At 39.9% G+C, this 14253-nt stretch overlaps 1 pseudogene; it reads left to right on the top strand.

The window, feature by feature from the left end:
- Positions 1-14253, top strand: part of LOC109784971 (uncharacterized) — a 180028-nt pseudogene that overhangs the window by 107235 nt on the left and 58540 nt on the right.

The raw sequence follows: 14253 nt of genomic DNA, 5'->3' as shown, positions 1-14253 counted from the left end.
CCTTCTCTAATTTCATCCGGCCAATTCTAACTAAGCTAGGGGTATACTGTCCACGAATTCGATGGCCAAAGGAGGTATCTCGATCCGCGTTTAGTATACTGCACCAACGGTACATCGAGACAAATCGCAAAGGGCGAAAGATGTCTCTTGATGTGTTGATGTCACATTGATGTGTCGATGTCACATGGGAGCCATGTGTACCTCTCTCTGACAATGACCTTGTCGCACTCATTGCCGAAATGGTTGCAGCAACCATCTCTGTTTACTACATTCTCGAGCAATGGTTTATTGCCTATCGATAATCGTTATAAGGAGATAAGGTCACACACAAGGAGTTGACCCCACACAAACCTCACCGTAGTCACTGCCCATTTTGCGATGTGCGTTCTCCAACACCTCTATGTCCTCCCTCACCCTAGGGGGCATTGTTGCCTTCATCTTGGAGACCTTGACGCATGGTCTGCTCTAGTGTGGTCTAACAAGAGGAGATTAGGAGATGCAAAAAGGTTGGGTGGGGAACAAAGATTACTAGGGACATTTCTGACCGAGTATTGCCTCGCATATTGAGACAGTGTCAAAGAAAATAATAATATAAAATGTCAAATACTCAAGGTCTAAGGTTGATGGGGCAAAACAACATGTTACAACCGAAGAAATAACAAATCCTCAAGGCACCAACAAAGCTGGGGGGATATCAATTTCCCCTTATAATTGGTGGCGGGTGGCGAGGCAAGTGCTGGTGATATGATGGTTGAAGCACACATGGAGGATCCTGAAATGCATGTATCTTAAGTAACATAAAGATGGGGGTTACGATTGCGCAATCGGCTGGTGGTAGCTCCATCGACGGCCTCAGCGTGAAGTGAAAGTGCTAGGTGATGGGTTGGGGATGGAATCATAAATCGTAGAACCGCACTGGTTTGGAGCACATTTCAGACTCCAGGCCATCAACAGGGGTGGACCACCTCATGACACTAGATCAATATATATTTGGTTGTTCTATCTATGCACTATAACCAAGTACCCATTCCTGCAAAGTGCTCGATTACTGCAATCAGCTTAGATTTTCTCTTAACGTTTTAAAAAATAGTTGTGTCTGGTTCTTCTCCTCTTCATTTCGTGTGTGAATTGTGACAAGGGCTTGCTACCAATCAACATATTCAGGGAGACCCTGGATTTCCGCTCATGCCATAGGGACCAGATCATCATGACAAACATTGAGTCATAGGCCTCGTGCTTGTCTCTTAGGATGTGCTTCCAGTGTCATTGACACCATTCTTTAAAGAAACATGAAGCACTTGAAGTGAGACAATAAAGGTTATCCCATTCATGGTTAATAAAGCACAACCTCTAAAGGCACCCCCAGTTGATCAAAAGGGGTAAACAAACTACTTGGATGCGTACTATTAACCCAAGTATGTAAAGTTAAAGTTCACAAAGGCATCAAGAGTCAAAATCCTCCATAGGAACACGAGCAATGCCTTAAAGTGATGCTTAAATGCTGACAACCTACTTTTGGGGGTATTCCTAATATATGGCATGGCTTGGTCCTCGAAGCCTTATTTCTCAAAATGTCCAAAGGATGAAAGAAACCTCAAAGTCATGCTTCGATTCCCAGAGCCTACTTGTTAGCGCGCGTGGTGGTTCAACCGTCAGTGCTTAGTATTTTAGTTGGTCCAATTGCATTGATTAATTAAAATATTGTGCTCTACGAAGGAAGCACCAAGATATCATCTTGTGTGGTCAAAAGTGGTGGCTAGTTGTAGTGATTGCAACTCTGTGATTAGATACCGAGGGCATAAACCATGTATCCATGCATGTTGTTACTATATTAATAAGTAAAACATGTATCAAGATGATTTGAATGGTATCAATTCTATTCAAGTGTAATTGAATATCTTGTATGGTTATACCAGATGGGATGGCCGCATTTGGATTATGAGTTCTGGGCCAACATTCTACTTGTTTGTTGTGTATCAACAAGCTTCTACTGAAGCTTGCTTCAGATGTATCAATATGGGTAGTACATGGAAGCTCCTCTGCGAGTCACAGTTATGCAATTATCCGCTACCAAGGATGCAAGCCTTGTTCTATGATGTGAGAGACATCGAGCATCATTAACCCCAAGCTTAAGTGAGCTCCCTTTAGAACATCCAAATTGATGCGTATTGTAGAACATTCCAAATCAGTCGGGAACTTATGTAACATTAATAGACATTGTGTTGTAATGATGAATAATGTATCGAGTTAAGTGATTGTGTTTAGTTGTGAGATTCAACTGATAAGAGATTTGAAGAGCTAAGGGTGTCGTCAAGATGATAATTGTTCCTAGAAAGAAACTACATATCACTCATTTGAAGCATACATTCGGACGCAAAGCCTAGTGAATCAAGGGAAACGAAATATTTGTGTAGTTCCTAAGTCATTCCTTATGATACGTTTTGAAGGAGTGTATATACTTCATATGAATTAATATCTAAAAAAGAGATAAACAGACCATTGGTCATTGAATTCTCGCAAGATGAGCACATTGGCCATTCTTCTCTCAAAATGTGATGAACCGATCACTTTGGGATGTTTTATGAGCGCATTGGTCACTCGGTCGTTCCCAACCATTATCTATGTGGACGTGGCGTGTTGACTCAGCATGGGGCCCATAGTGCGGTCGCTTAGGAGGTGTTTAGTTTCCAGAAAACGCCGTGGAGACAAGCTGAACTCAGGGGAATTTTACTTCGCGTTCACCTTTTTGGAATGCACACCTTGAGTTTAATCATAGGGGGGGACTCTTTTGCAAAGCCTCCTTTGTAATCTCTCTCATCTCTACATCTCTTCTCTACTCCGCCGCTCATACGCATGTTGGCAGAGGATACACGCGGCAGTGCCCCCATGTCCACTGCGCCTTCTCATAATCACCCACTAATTCCATTTTGATCTTCCCGCCATCGCCCATTCTCACAATGCTCTTTTCCCGCCATCACCCTCTCCCGCTCCTGCCATGGCCACCTCACTTTATAATGACGTTGGTCTGCATGATTTTGCCATAGCCAAGCAACACCATTGCTCAGTCCTCCTCTCATTTGGCAGAATGGTGAGGAAGCTTTTCACCTCGTGGGTCTCCATTAGTGGACGGCTCCGCAATGGCACCATCGCCCAGTGCTCGGGATGGGTGACTTCTCATGTGGCATGCCCCGCTCCAAGTTCGGCACATCCAAATCCTCTTCTAGCATGGGTGGATACTACAACTTCTCCGACATCAAGCCGACGGCGTGAGAGCTCTCTGCTAAATGCTGGGAGATTGAGCAGGAAGTTGCCGGGGAAGAGGAAGCGCTCGAGGTGATGTAGGCACAACTGTGCAATAAAGTTGTTGACAGTGAGCAGGAAAAGTTATTTCCTGCCAAGAAGGTGATTTTTGGGTTGCTAACACCTGCGTATGAAGCGTCTATGCTCATCGTGCATGAATAGGAGATCACGTTGTGCATAACAACAGCTCGACCGAGCGGTACTCACTACATCTCTTTCCACTGCACAGGCTGAGGCGATCAGGCACTAGGCTGCCGTCGCGCTGCCGCCAAGTTGCAGCGAGGCTGCCTTTGCCTCCCTCGACGACGTAGATGAAGAGGCCAACACCATCAAATTAATTCAGTAACAAACTACATGTGCTCAATTTCAAATAGGAGAACATGGATCAGGCCAACTCATTGTACTGAACACTCACATCTAGACTTGATTCACTGCTAGACACAACATGATATCAAATTGATATCATGTTCCTTTGTTCTTTTTGACAGAATATTAACTGCTGGATTTGATTTTGTCAAAAACATTTTGGGATGAGATCAAACAATTTATGTCAAATTGGCACCCCAAAAGCCCTCGGATGATGTCACTGCCTTATTTTGCCACACGACGAGAAGGGAGAAGTAGGTGAATGCATTTGTCCGCCTTGCACTCCACACCATTGAACTAGGTATCGAAATGGTATTGTGGTAGCCGAAAGTCGAATTCTGACAACTCCTAAAATTGAAATCTTTCTGAGCAAAACCTGAGTAGTCATGCATAGATGCTTGATAAAGGACTTGGATTAATTACCTGAGAACTTGTCTTCAATCACCAGTACCACAAAGCCTTCGGTTTCCATTCCTCCCTCGCGTGCTTCTACCCACTGGCGCCACCCATCTCACCAAACAACGGAGGGACAGGGAGGGGGAGGGGAGATGCCACCGGTGGTCACGCCTGCTCCTCCTAGTCTAGCCTACGACGCCTAACCGACATGGTCCACACAGCCGTGCAAGGTACCTTCCACTGCCGGCGCCGTGTCGCCTCCATAGGGTTAGGATTTTGATGCTCTATTTGGAAATCAAGGCGAAAGGGAGCTCAACTTCTTCCCATTATATTTTCTACAAGTTAAAACCCTCCCGAGCGATTGCATTGTGGGCCTCATGCTAAGTTAGCACGCCACGTTGACCCCGTTATGGAAATGGTGGAGTGACCAGTTCACTCGTGAAATAAACCAATGTGAACGGTTCATCACATTTTGAGAGAAGTGTCACCAATGTGCTCATCTCGTGAGAGTTGAGTGACCGATGGTGCGTTTATCTCTCTACAAAACCCCTTCATAGAAACTCTTTATGAAAATTGATTAAAAATTCCCTTGTTAAAAATGTCATGGTACAAAAGCACTACAAGAAATTGCTTCAATTGGAATACAATAATTCATGGCAAAGAATGAAGTATAGTCGATGGTTTGACTTAGTGTTAATACTTTTATTTTAGAAAATGACAAGTATACATTCTGCTCCATATTTTAGTTTTCATTATAGAGGTTATGATATTCATGGCAATATCAGGGTTTGCTTCTACAAAACATCTTATAACAAGGCGACTTTATAAGACCAATGGCATGTATGGAACATACCTTGTACGCGACTTAATACACCATCATCACTTCAATTATTTCATATAAAACTCAAGATACTAACTATTCACGAGGAACAAAATCCTGATGTGACATGCTAAAAATTTCTCAACTACGATGATGCCACTATAGAATTTACCACATCCACCCATAGAGAATTTATATTGATTTTAGCATCACAAGCCTCTCCATGGTCATTCCCCGTTGAAGGTCACTGCTTGCTAACTGCAACCATGCTCACTTAAATTTAGTGTCCAACCAAACCCTAATTTGGTGTAGCAATCATAAACTAAATCAATGTTGTGAGTCATCTCTCAAATTTTTTTACGATTTCGTTTGGTGTGCTTAGTGCCTTAGTATGACTATAGAGATGTGTGAATTGGTAGGCCAAAAATATTCCTACATCCCAAACCGTGCACACTACCTTAGGCGGCCCATCATGGCCATGAGTGGGTAGTGATAGCTTTGCTCCCTCCTATTAAATTGCATCTCCCCCTCAATAAATAAATAAATTCAATTGCATCTCCCTTGATCTCATAGTTTCCTGACCTTGTCTGCATCGAAATTGTTGCCTCTATTGGTAGTCCTCTCTTGTATTCTCTTATTCACAAGTCACAGTCCTCCCCCTACTTGCGCCATGTATGCTTCATGTTGAGTTATTGTATTCCATTTCTCATTGCCCATCGATTATAGATCTCCACATAATCTTCCTAATACTCATACGGAAACTATCCATCGGAGATCTAAGGCCAGTGTTTGGTGAACAACTAAGGTTACACCAGAGTCACGATAAAGAAGGTTGATCATAAATTTGTGACTCAACCATCTGAATTTCTAGAAATAGACCTCAATATCCTGTTCTTTTTATTCTTGTTCCTTGTCAATCTAAAAAGTATTGCCATGCTTGTTTTTGGGATAGGTTACGAAGAAGTAAAGTTTAGGTCTCTAGAGATATGACCCTCGCTATCTATGTTGTGCTTGTAGTCCTCGAGGTAGAAGATTTTCATTTTCTCCAAATAACACGAGCAACCATACATTTGTGTTAGGATATGAAATACCTTTTGAAGGATACGTAATGATTTTTCACTTAGGTGGTTAGTCCATAAACAATCAAATTGACCCATGATGAGGCCTTGCATTTAATCAACAGTATTTTTTGCTGGATTGTTCTCATCTCTTATAATTTGCATCTTTCGCCGAGATCTCTCCCCGTTTTTTAAGTGCCTTGCTCCCAATTTATTTATCTCACCATACTCCACGATGAGAGACGCCTTCCCCATGAATTTCGAAAGGCAAAGATTGTGATACATTCTGCATTGTTCGTGGTACACTGTGACAATGTGTTGGCATGCTTTTCTTGCATTACGACATTCCCACCACGCGCATGCCTAGATAAGGGAGGAGCCAATGGTACCATACGGGCGGGATGTCGCTTGCATGATCGCGAGCTCATGGATGATGCTTTTCTTATCAAACGATGGTGAATCACCTCCTTCATTTATATTCCCTCCGTCCCAAAATAAGGGACTCAACTTTGTACTATCTTTATTACAAAGTTAGTGTAAAGTTGAGTCACTTATTTCGAGACTGAGGGAGTATTTGTGAGAAATTTTTGTCTCAATTGTGTCTTGGTGCTATGAGTTGAACATAGTGACGAGCACCATGCATTCCTTATATTATGCTTGAAATTGTTTCCTTGCAATTTGCTCAATTACTAGATTAATCAGTCGATTGAGATGGAAGTTACACTGCACTAGTGCTCTCCACTACTTCTGTTCAACTCTTTTAAAAAATTTAAGTTTACAGGACAAATTGGTTTAGCATGATTAAAAGTGATGTTGTGTGATTGGTTGATTGTATTGCTAAATTTACCTACAATTTTCTTGATTTTAATCTGGCAACACTATATTTGTGCTATATTACACGACATGATAATTCTTTGCCCGAAAAACCCAAATATTTTTCAGTTTTTGTTATTGTCTTGAAAGTTGAAATACTGATTGTTGTAGATAAAATTTGCATTGAGGAAATTTTATTGTCGTGGACTCTACACTCAGTGTGATCCACTGAGCAGTGAGCAATGACCAGTATCATACATCTGACATATGGATGTAATTTACCATTGAAACTACCTTATGATCATGAGCGAGTAACTGTTGGTTGTTGTTCGTTATCATTGTTGTTTTACCTATTGGAAATATTTGCACCATGAGTGCTCCCCGTAATGGAAATAATAAATTGTTGTTTCCTTTTCAGGATGATCCAAAGAGCGAAGAAGAGTCGACCCTACACAATCAGAAGTTGCCCCAAATTGGCGAGACATACATAGATCCATTTCTGCCTATGAACTCTCTTGCCTCTACAAAGAGTGTAGTGAAGGATTATACCACGCTACACTCCCAAAATCCACTACAATATATGGATGTCATGGAAGATTTGCGTGCACAATCATCATCATGTTCGTCAAGGATTGTGCCTAGTAATTTGCTAATATGACGGCGATGCGGGAGGCATGCCTTCGTGCGTTGATTGACCCAGATCAGGAACTATCCTGCAGACTATGGCGTCAGTCCCTTGAGGCTTTGAAGAATCATTATGCTCTTGACATTGAGATGGCATGTTCTGGGGGCTATGTGCCAAATATAAATGCTCCTAGGAATTCTCAGTTCTATTCACTTCTTCACCGGATCAAGGATCCGGTAAACCAGTCTATGCGGCTCATCAATGTCAAGGTTCACGTGCCTGCTCTCAGGTGCATATAACTCATGCAACCTTATCTTCATACTTACCTTATTAAGATAACACAAGTACTAAGCATCAGTTTCAATCAGTATATTCTTAAGGTTATGCCTCCTATTGTGCTATGCATCCCTGGATGAAATTGCGACCTTATATGGTAAACGGTCCATTACCCTTTGTTGTATTTGACATTGTAGTGCTGACCCAATCGGGAGCTACTTTATACGGCAGAAACTTGACGAAACAACTACTGGAGAGATAGTTATGCTATATAAAGAAATCACGCCTGATACGTCTCCAATGTATCTATAATTTTTTGTTGTTCCATGCTATTATATTATCTGTTTTGGATATTTAATGGGCTTTAATATGCTCTTTTATATTATTTTTGGGACTAACCTATTAACCGGAGGCCCAGTGCCAGTTTCTGTTTTTTTAACCGATTTTAGAGTTTTGCAGAAAAGGAATACCAAACAGAGTCCAAACAGAATGAAACCTTCGCGGTGATCTTTCTGGGACCGAAAGCAATCCAGAAGACCTGGAGTCGAAGTTTGGAACTCCACGAGGAAGCCACGAGGCAGGAGGGCGCGCCGAGGGGGGGTAGGTGCGCCCCCCACCCTCGTGGGCCCCTTGTAGCTCCACCGACGTACTTCTTTCGCCTATATATACTCTTATACCCTAGAAAAATCAGGGAGAGCCACGAAACCACTTTTCCACCGCCGCAACCTTCTGTACCCGTGAGATCCCATCTTGTGGTCTTTTCCCGCGATCTGCCGGAGGGGGAATCGATCACGGAGGGCTTCTACATCAACACCATTGCCTCTCCGATGAAGCATGAGTAGTTTACCACAAACCTTCGGGTCCATAGTTATTAGCTAGATGGCTTCTTCTCTCTCTTTGATTCTCAATACAAAGTTCTCCTTGATGTTCTTGGAGATCTATCCGATGTAATATTCTTTTGCGGTGTGTTTGCCGAGATCCGATGAATTGTGGATTTATGAACAACATTATCTGTGAATATTATTTGGTTCTTCTCTGAATTCTTATATGCATGATTTGATATCTTTGCGAGTCTCTTCGAATTATCTGTTTAGTTTGGGCTACTATATTGATCTTTCTTGCAATGGGAGAAGTGCTTAGCTTTGGGTTCAATCTTGCGGTGTCCTTTCCCAGTGACAGTAGGGGCAGCAAGGCACGCATTGTATTGTTGCCATCGAGGATAAAAAGATGGGGTTTTTATCATATTTCTTGACTTTATCCCTCTACATCATGTCATCTTGCTTAATGCGTTACTCCGTTCTTATGAACTTAATACTCTAGATGCATGCTGGATAGCGGTCGACGTGTGGAGTAATACTAGTAGATGCATAATCATTTCCGTCTACTTGACACGGACGTGATGCCTATACTCATGATCATTGCCTTAGATATCTTCATAACTATGCGCTTTTCTATCAATTGCTCGATAGTAATTTGTTCACCCACCGTAATACATGCTATCTTGAGAGAAGCCACTAGTGAAACATATGGCCCCCGGGTCTCTTTCCTATTGTATTGCATCTGTTTTATTTACATCGCATCTCGTTTACTATTTTGCAATCTTTACTTTCCAATCTATACAACAAAAATACCAAAAATATTTATTTTACTATCTCTATTAGATCTCACTTTTGCGAGTGACCGTGAAGGGATTGAAAACCGCTTTATCACGTTGGTTGCAAGGTTCTTGATTGTTTGTGCAGGTACTAGGTGACTTGTGCGTTGTCTCCTACTGGATTGATACCTTGGTTCTCAAAATTGAGGGAAATAATTACGCTACTTTGCTGCATCACCCTTTCCTCTTCAAGGGAAAACCAACACATGCTCAAGAGGTAGCAAGAAGGATTTCTGGTGCCGTTGCCGGGGAGATCTACGCCAAGTCAAGACATACCAAGTACCCATCATAAACTCTTCTCCCTCGCATTACATTATTTGCCATTCGCCTCTCGTTTTCCTCTCCCCCACTTCTAAAATGATTATCGAAAACCTTTGCCATTTCTTTGCCCCTCTTCCGTTTGTCTCTTTTTGCTTGCTTCTTGTGTGCTTGTGTGTTGGATTGATTGTTTGTCACGATGGCTCAAGATAATACTAAATTGTGTGACTTTTCCAATACCAACAACAATGATTTTATTAGCACTCTGATTGCTCCTACTACCGATACTGAATCTTGTGAAATTAATACCGCTTTGTTGAATCTTGTTATGAAAGATCAATTTTTTGGCCATCCTAGTGAAGATGCCGCTACCCATCTAAACAACTTTGTTGATTTGTGTGATATGCAAAAGAAGAAAGATGTGGATAATGATATTGCTAAATTGAAGCTATTTCTGTTTTCTCTTAGTGATCCTGCTAAAACTTGGTTCTCTTCTTTGCCTAAAAATAGTATTGATTCATGGAATAAGTGCAAAGATGATTTTATCTCTAACTCTTTTCCTCCCGCTAAGATCCTCTCTTTTAGGAATGATATTATGAATTGTAAGCAACTTTATCATGAGCATGTTGCACAAGCTTGGGAGAGGATGAAATTAATGATACATAATTTCCCTACACATGGTTTGAATTAGTGGATGATTATACAAAAAATTTATGTCGGATTGAATTTTGCTTCTAGAAATCTTTTAGATTCGGCCGCGGAAGGCACTTTTATGGAAATGACTTTATGAGAAGCTACTAAACTCCTAGACAATATTATGGTTAATTATTCTCAATGGCACACCGAAAGATCCACTAGTAAAAAAGTTCATGGGATTGAAGAGATTAATGTTTTGAGTGGAAAGATGGATGAACTTATGAAATTGTTTGCTAATAAAAGTGTTTCTTCTGATCCTCATGATATGCCTTTGTCCACTTTGATTGAGAATAATAATGAATCTATGGATGTGAATTTTGTTGGTAGGAACAATTTTGGTAACAACACGTATAGAGGAAACTTTAATTCTAGGCCGTTTCCTAGTAATTCCTCTAATAATTATGGTAATTCCTACAACAACTCTTATGGAAATTTTAATAAGACGCCCTCTGATTTTGAGACTAGTGTTAAAGAATTTGTGAGTTCGCAAAAGAATTTCAATGCTTTGGTTGAAGAAAAATTGCTTAAGATTGATGAGTTGGCTAGGAACGTGCATAGAATTTCTCTTGATGTTGATTCTTTGAAACTTAGATCTATTCCACCTAAGCATGACATCAATGAGTCTCTCAAAGCCATGAGAATTTCCATTGATGAGTGCAAAGAAAGAACTGCTAGGATGCGTGCTAAAAAAGATTGCTTTGTGAAAGCGTGTTCTTCTAGTTTTCATGATAATAATGCTGAAGATCTAAAAGTGATTGATGTGACTACTATTAAATCTTTGTTTTCCAATATGAATCTTGATAAAGTTGGGACTGGAGATGAGTCAACTTTAGTTAAAAGGCGTCCCAATGATTCAGAGTTTTTAGATCTTGATGCAAAAATTAATAAAAGTGGGATTGAAGAGGTAAAAACTTTACATGGCAATGAACCCACTATTTTGGATTTCAAGGAATTTAATTATGATAATTTCTCATTGATAGATGGTATTTCCTTGTTGCAATCCGTGTTAAATTCTCCTCATGCTTATAATCAAAATAAAGCTTTTACTAAACATATCGTTGATGCTTTAATGCAATCCTATGAAGAAAAGCTTGAACTAGAAGTTTCTATCCCTAGAAAACTTTATGATGAGTGGGAACCTACTATTAAAATTAATATTAAAGATTATGAATGTTATGCTTTGTGTGATTTGGGTGCTAGTGTTTCCACGATTCCAAAAACCTTGTGTGATGTGCTAGGTTTCCGTGAATTTGATGATTGTTCTTTAAATTTGCATCTTGCGGATTCCACAATTAAGAAACATATGGGAAGGATTAATGATGTTCTTATTGTTGCAAATAGGAATTATGTGCCTTCATTGTTCTTGATATAGATTGCAATCCTACATGTCCTATTATTCTTGGTAGACCTTTCCTTAGAACGATTGGTGCAATTATTGACATGAAAGAAGGAAATATTAGATTCCAATTTCCATTAAGGAAAGGCATGGAACACTTTCCTAGGAAGAAAATTAAATTGCCTTATGAATCTATTATGAGAGCCACTTATGGATTGCATATCAAAGATGGCAATACCTAGATCTATTCTTGTTTTTATGCCTAGCTAGGGGCGTTAAACGATAGCGCTTGTTGGGAGGCAACCCAATTTTATTTTTGTTCTTTGATTTTTCTCCTGTTTAGTAATCAATAATTCATCTAGATTCTTTTTAGATGTGATTTTATGTTTTAATTAGTGTTTGTGCCAAGTAGAACCTTTGGGAAGACTTGGGTGAAGTCTTTGCGATCTTGCTGTAAAAAACAGAAACTTTTGCGCTCACGAGATTAGCTGTCATTTTTTACTGGAGAGTGATTTTAGGTTGATTATTTTTGCAGATGATTAATAGACAAATTCCTCACGTCCACTAATTTACTTCAGAATTTTGGGAGTTACAGAAGTATTCAAAAGTTACAGATTGCTACAGACTGTTCAGTTTTTTGACAGATTCTGTTTTTCGTGTGTTGTTTGCTTATTTTGATGAATCTATGAGTAGTATCGGGGGGTATGAACCATAGAGAAGTTGGAATATAGTAGGTTTAACACAAATATAAATAAATAATGAGTTCATTATAGTACCTTAAATTGGTGGTTTATTTTCTTATACTAACGGAGCTCATGAGATTTTCTGTTGAAGTTTTGTGTTGTGAAGTTTTCAAGTTTTTGGGTAAAGATTTGATGGATTTTGGAATAAGGAGTGGCAAGAGCCTAAGATTGGGGAAGACCAAGGCACCCCAAGGTAAAATTCAAGGACAACCAAAAGCCTAAGCTTGGGGATGCCCCGGAAGGCATCCCCTCTTTCGTCTTCGTCTATCGGTGACTTTACTTGAGGCTATATTTTTATTCACCACATGATATGTGTTTTTCTTGGAGCATCTTGTATGATTTGAGTCTTTGATTTTTAGTTTACCACAATCATCCTTTCTGTACACACCTTTTGGGAGAGACACACATGAATCGGAATTTATTAGAATACTTTATGTGCTTCACTTATATCTTTTGAGCTAGATAATTTTGCTCTAGTGCCTCACTTATATCCTTTTAGAGCACGGTGGTGGTTTTATTTTATAGAAATTATTGATCTCTCATGCTTCACTTATATTATTTTGAGACTCTTTTAGAACATTATGGTAATTTTCTTTGGTTATAAAATTAGTCCTAATATGATGGGCATCCAAGATGGGTATAATAAAAACTTTCATATAAAGTGCATTGAATACTATGAGAAGTTTGATTCTTTATGATTGTTTTGAGATATGAAGATGGTGATATTAGAGTCATGCTAGTAGAGTAGTTGTGAATTTGAGAGATACTTGTGTTAAAGTTTGTGATTCCCATAGCATGCACGTATGGTGAACCGTTATGTGATGAAGTTGGAGCATGATTTATTTATTGATTGTCTTCCTTATGAGTGGCGGTCGGGGACGAGCGATGGTCTTTTCCTATCAATCTATCCCCCTAGGAGCATGCACGTAGTACTTTGTTTTGATAACTAATAGATTTTTGCAATAAGTATGTGAGTTCTTCATGACTAATGTTGAGTCCATGGATTATACGCACTCTCACCCTTCCACCATTGCTAGCCTCTCTAGTACCGCGCAACTTTCGCCGGTACCATACACCCACCATATACCTTCCTCAAAACAGCCACTATACCTACCTATTATGGCATTTCCATAGCCATTCCGAGATATATTGCCATGCAACTTTCCACCGTTCCGTTTATTATGACACGCTCCATCATTGTCATATTGCTTTGCATGATCATGTAGTTGACATCGTATTTGTGGCAAAGCCACCATTCATAATTTTTCATACATGTCACTCTTGAATCATTGCACATACCTGTACACCGCCGGAGGCATTCACATAGAGTCGTATTTTGTTCTAAGTATTGAGTGGTAATTCTTGAGTTGTAAGTAAATAAAAGTGTGATGATCTTCATTATTAGAGCATTGTCCCAGTGAAGAAAGGATGATGGAGACTATGATTCCCCCACAAGTCGGGATGAGACTCCGGACGAAAAATAAAATAAAAATAAAAAAAGGCCATAAAAAAGAGTGAGAAAGGCCCAAATAAAAAAATGAAAGAAAAATAGAGAAGGGGCAATGCTACTATCCTTTTTCCACACTTGTGCTTCAAATTAGCACCATGATCTTCAGGATAGAGAGTCTCCTATGTTGTCACTTTCATATACTAGTGGGAATTTTTCATTATAGAACTTAGCTTCTATATTCCAATGATGGGCTTCCTCAAAATGCCCTAGGTCTTCATGAGCAAGCAAGTTGGATGCACACCCACTTAGTTTATTTTGTTGAGCTTCCATACATTTATAGCTCTAGTGCATCCGTTTCATGGCAATCCCTACTCACTCACATTGATATCTATTGATGGGCAGCTCCATAGCCCATTAATACGCCTAGTTGATGTGAGACCATCTTGCTCCTTTTTTTCTTCT

This window comes from Aegilops tauschii, chromosome 2 (genome assembly GCF_002575655.3).
Source record: "Aegilops tauschii subsp. strangulata cultivar AL8/78 chromosome 2, Aet v6.0, whole genome shotgun sequence".
Lineage (NCBI taxonomy): Eukaryota > Viridiplantae > Streptophyta > Magnoliopsida > Poales > Poaceae > Aegilops > Aegilops tauschii.
This window is presented reverse-complemented; position numbering and strand designations above follow the sequence as displayed.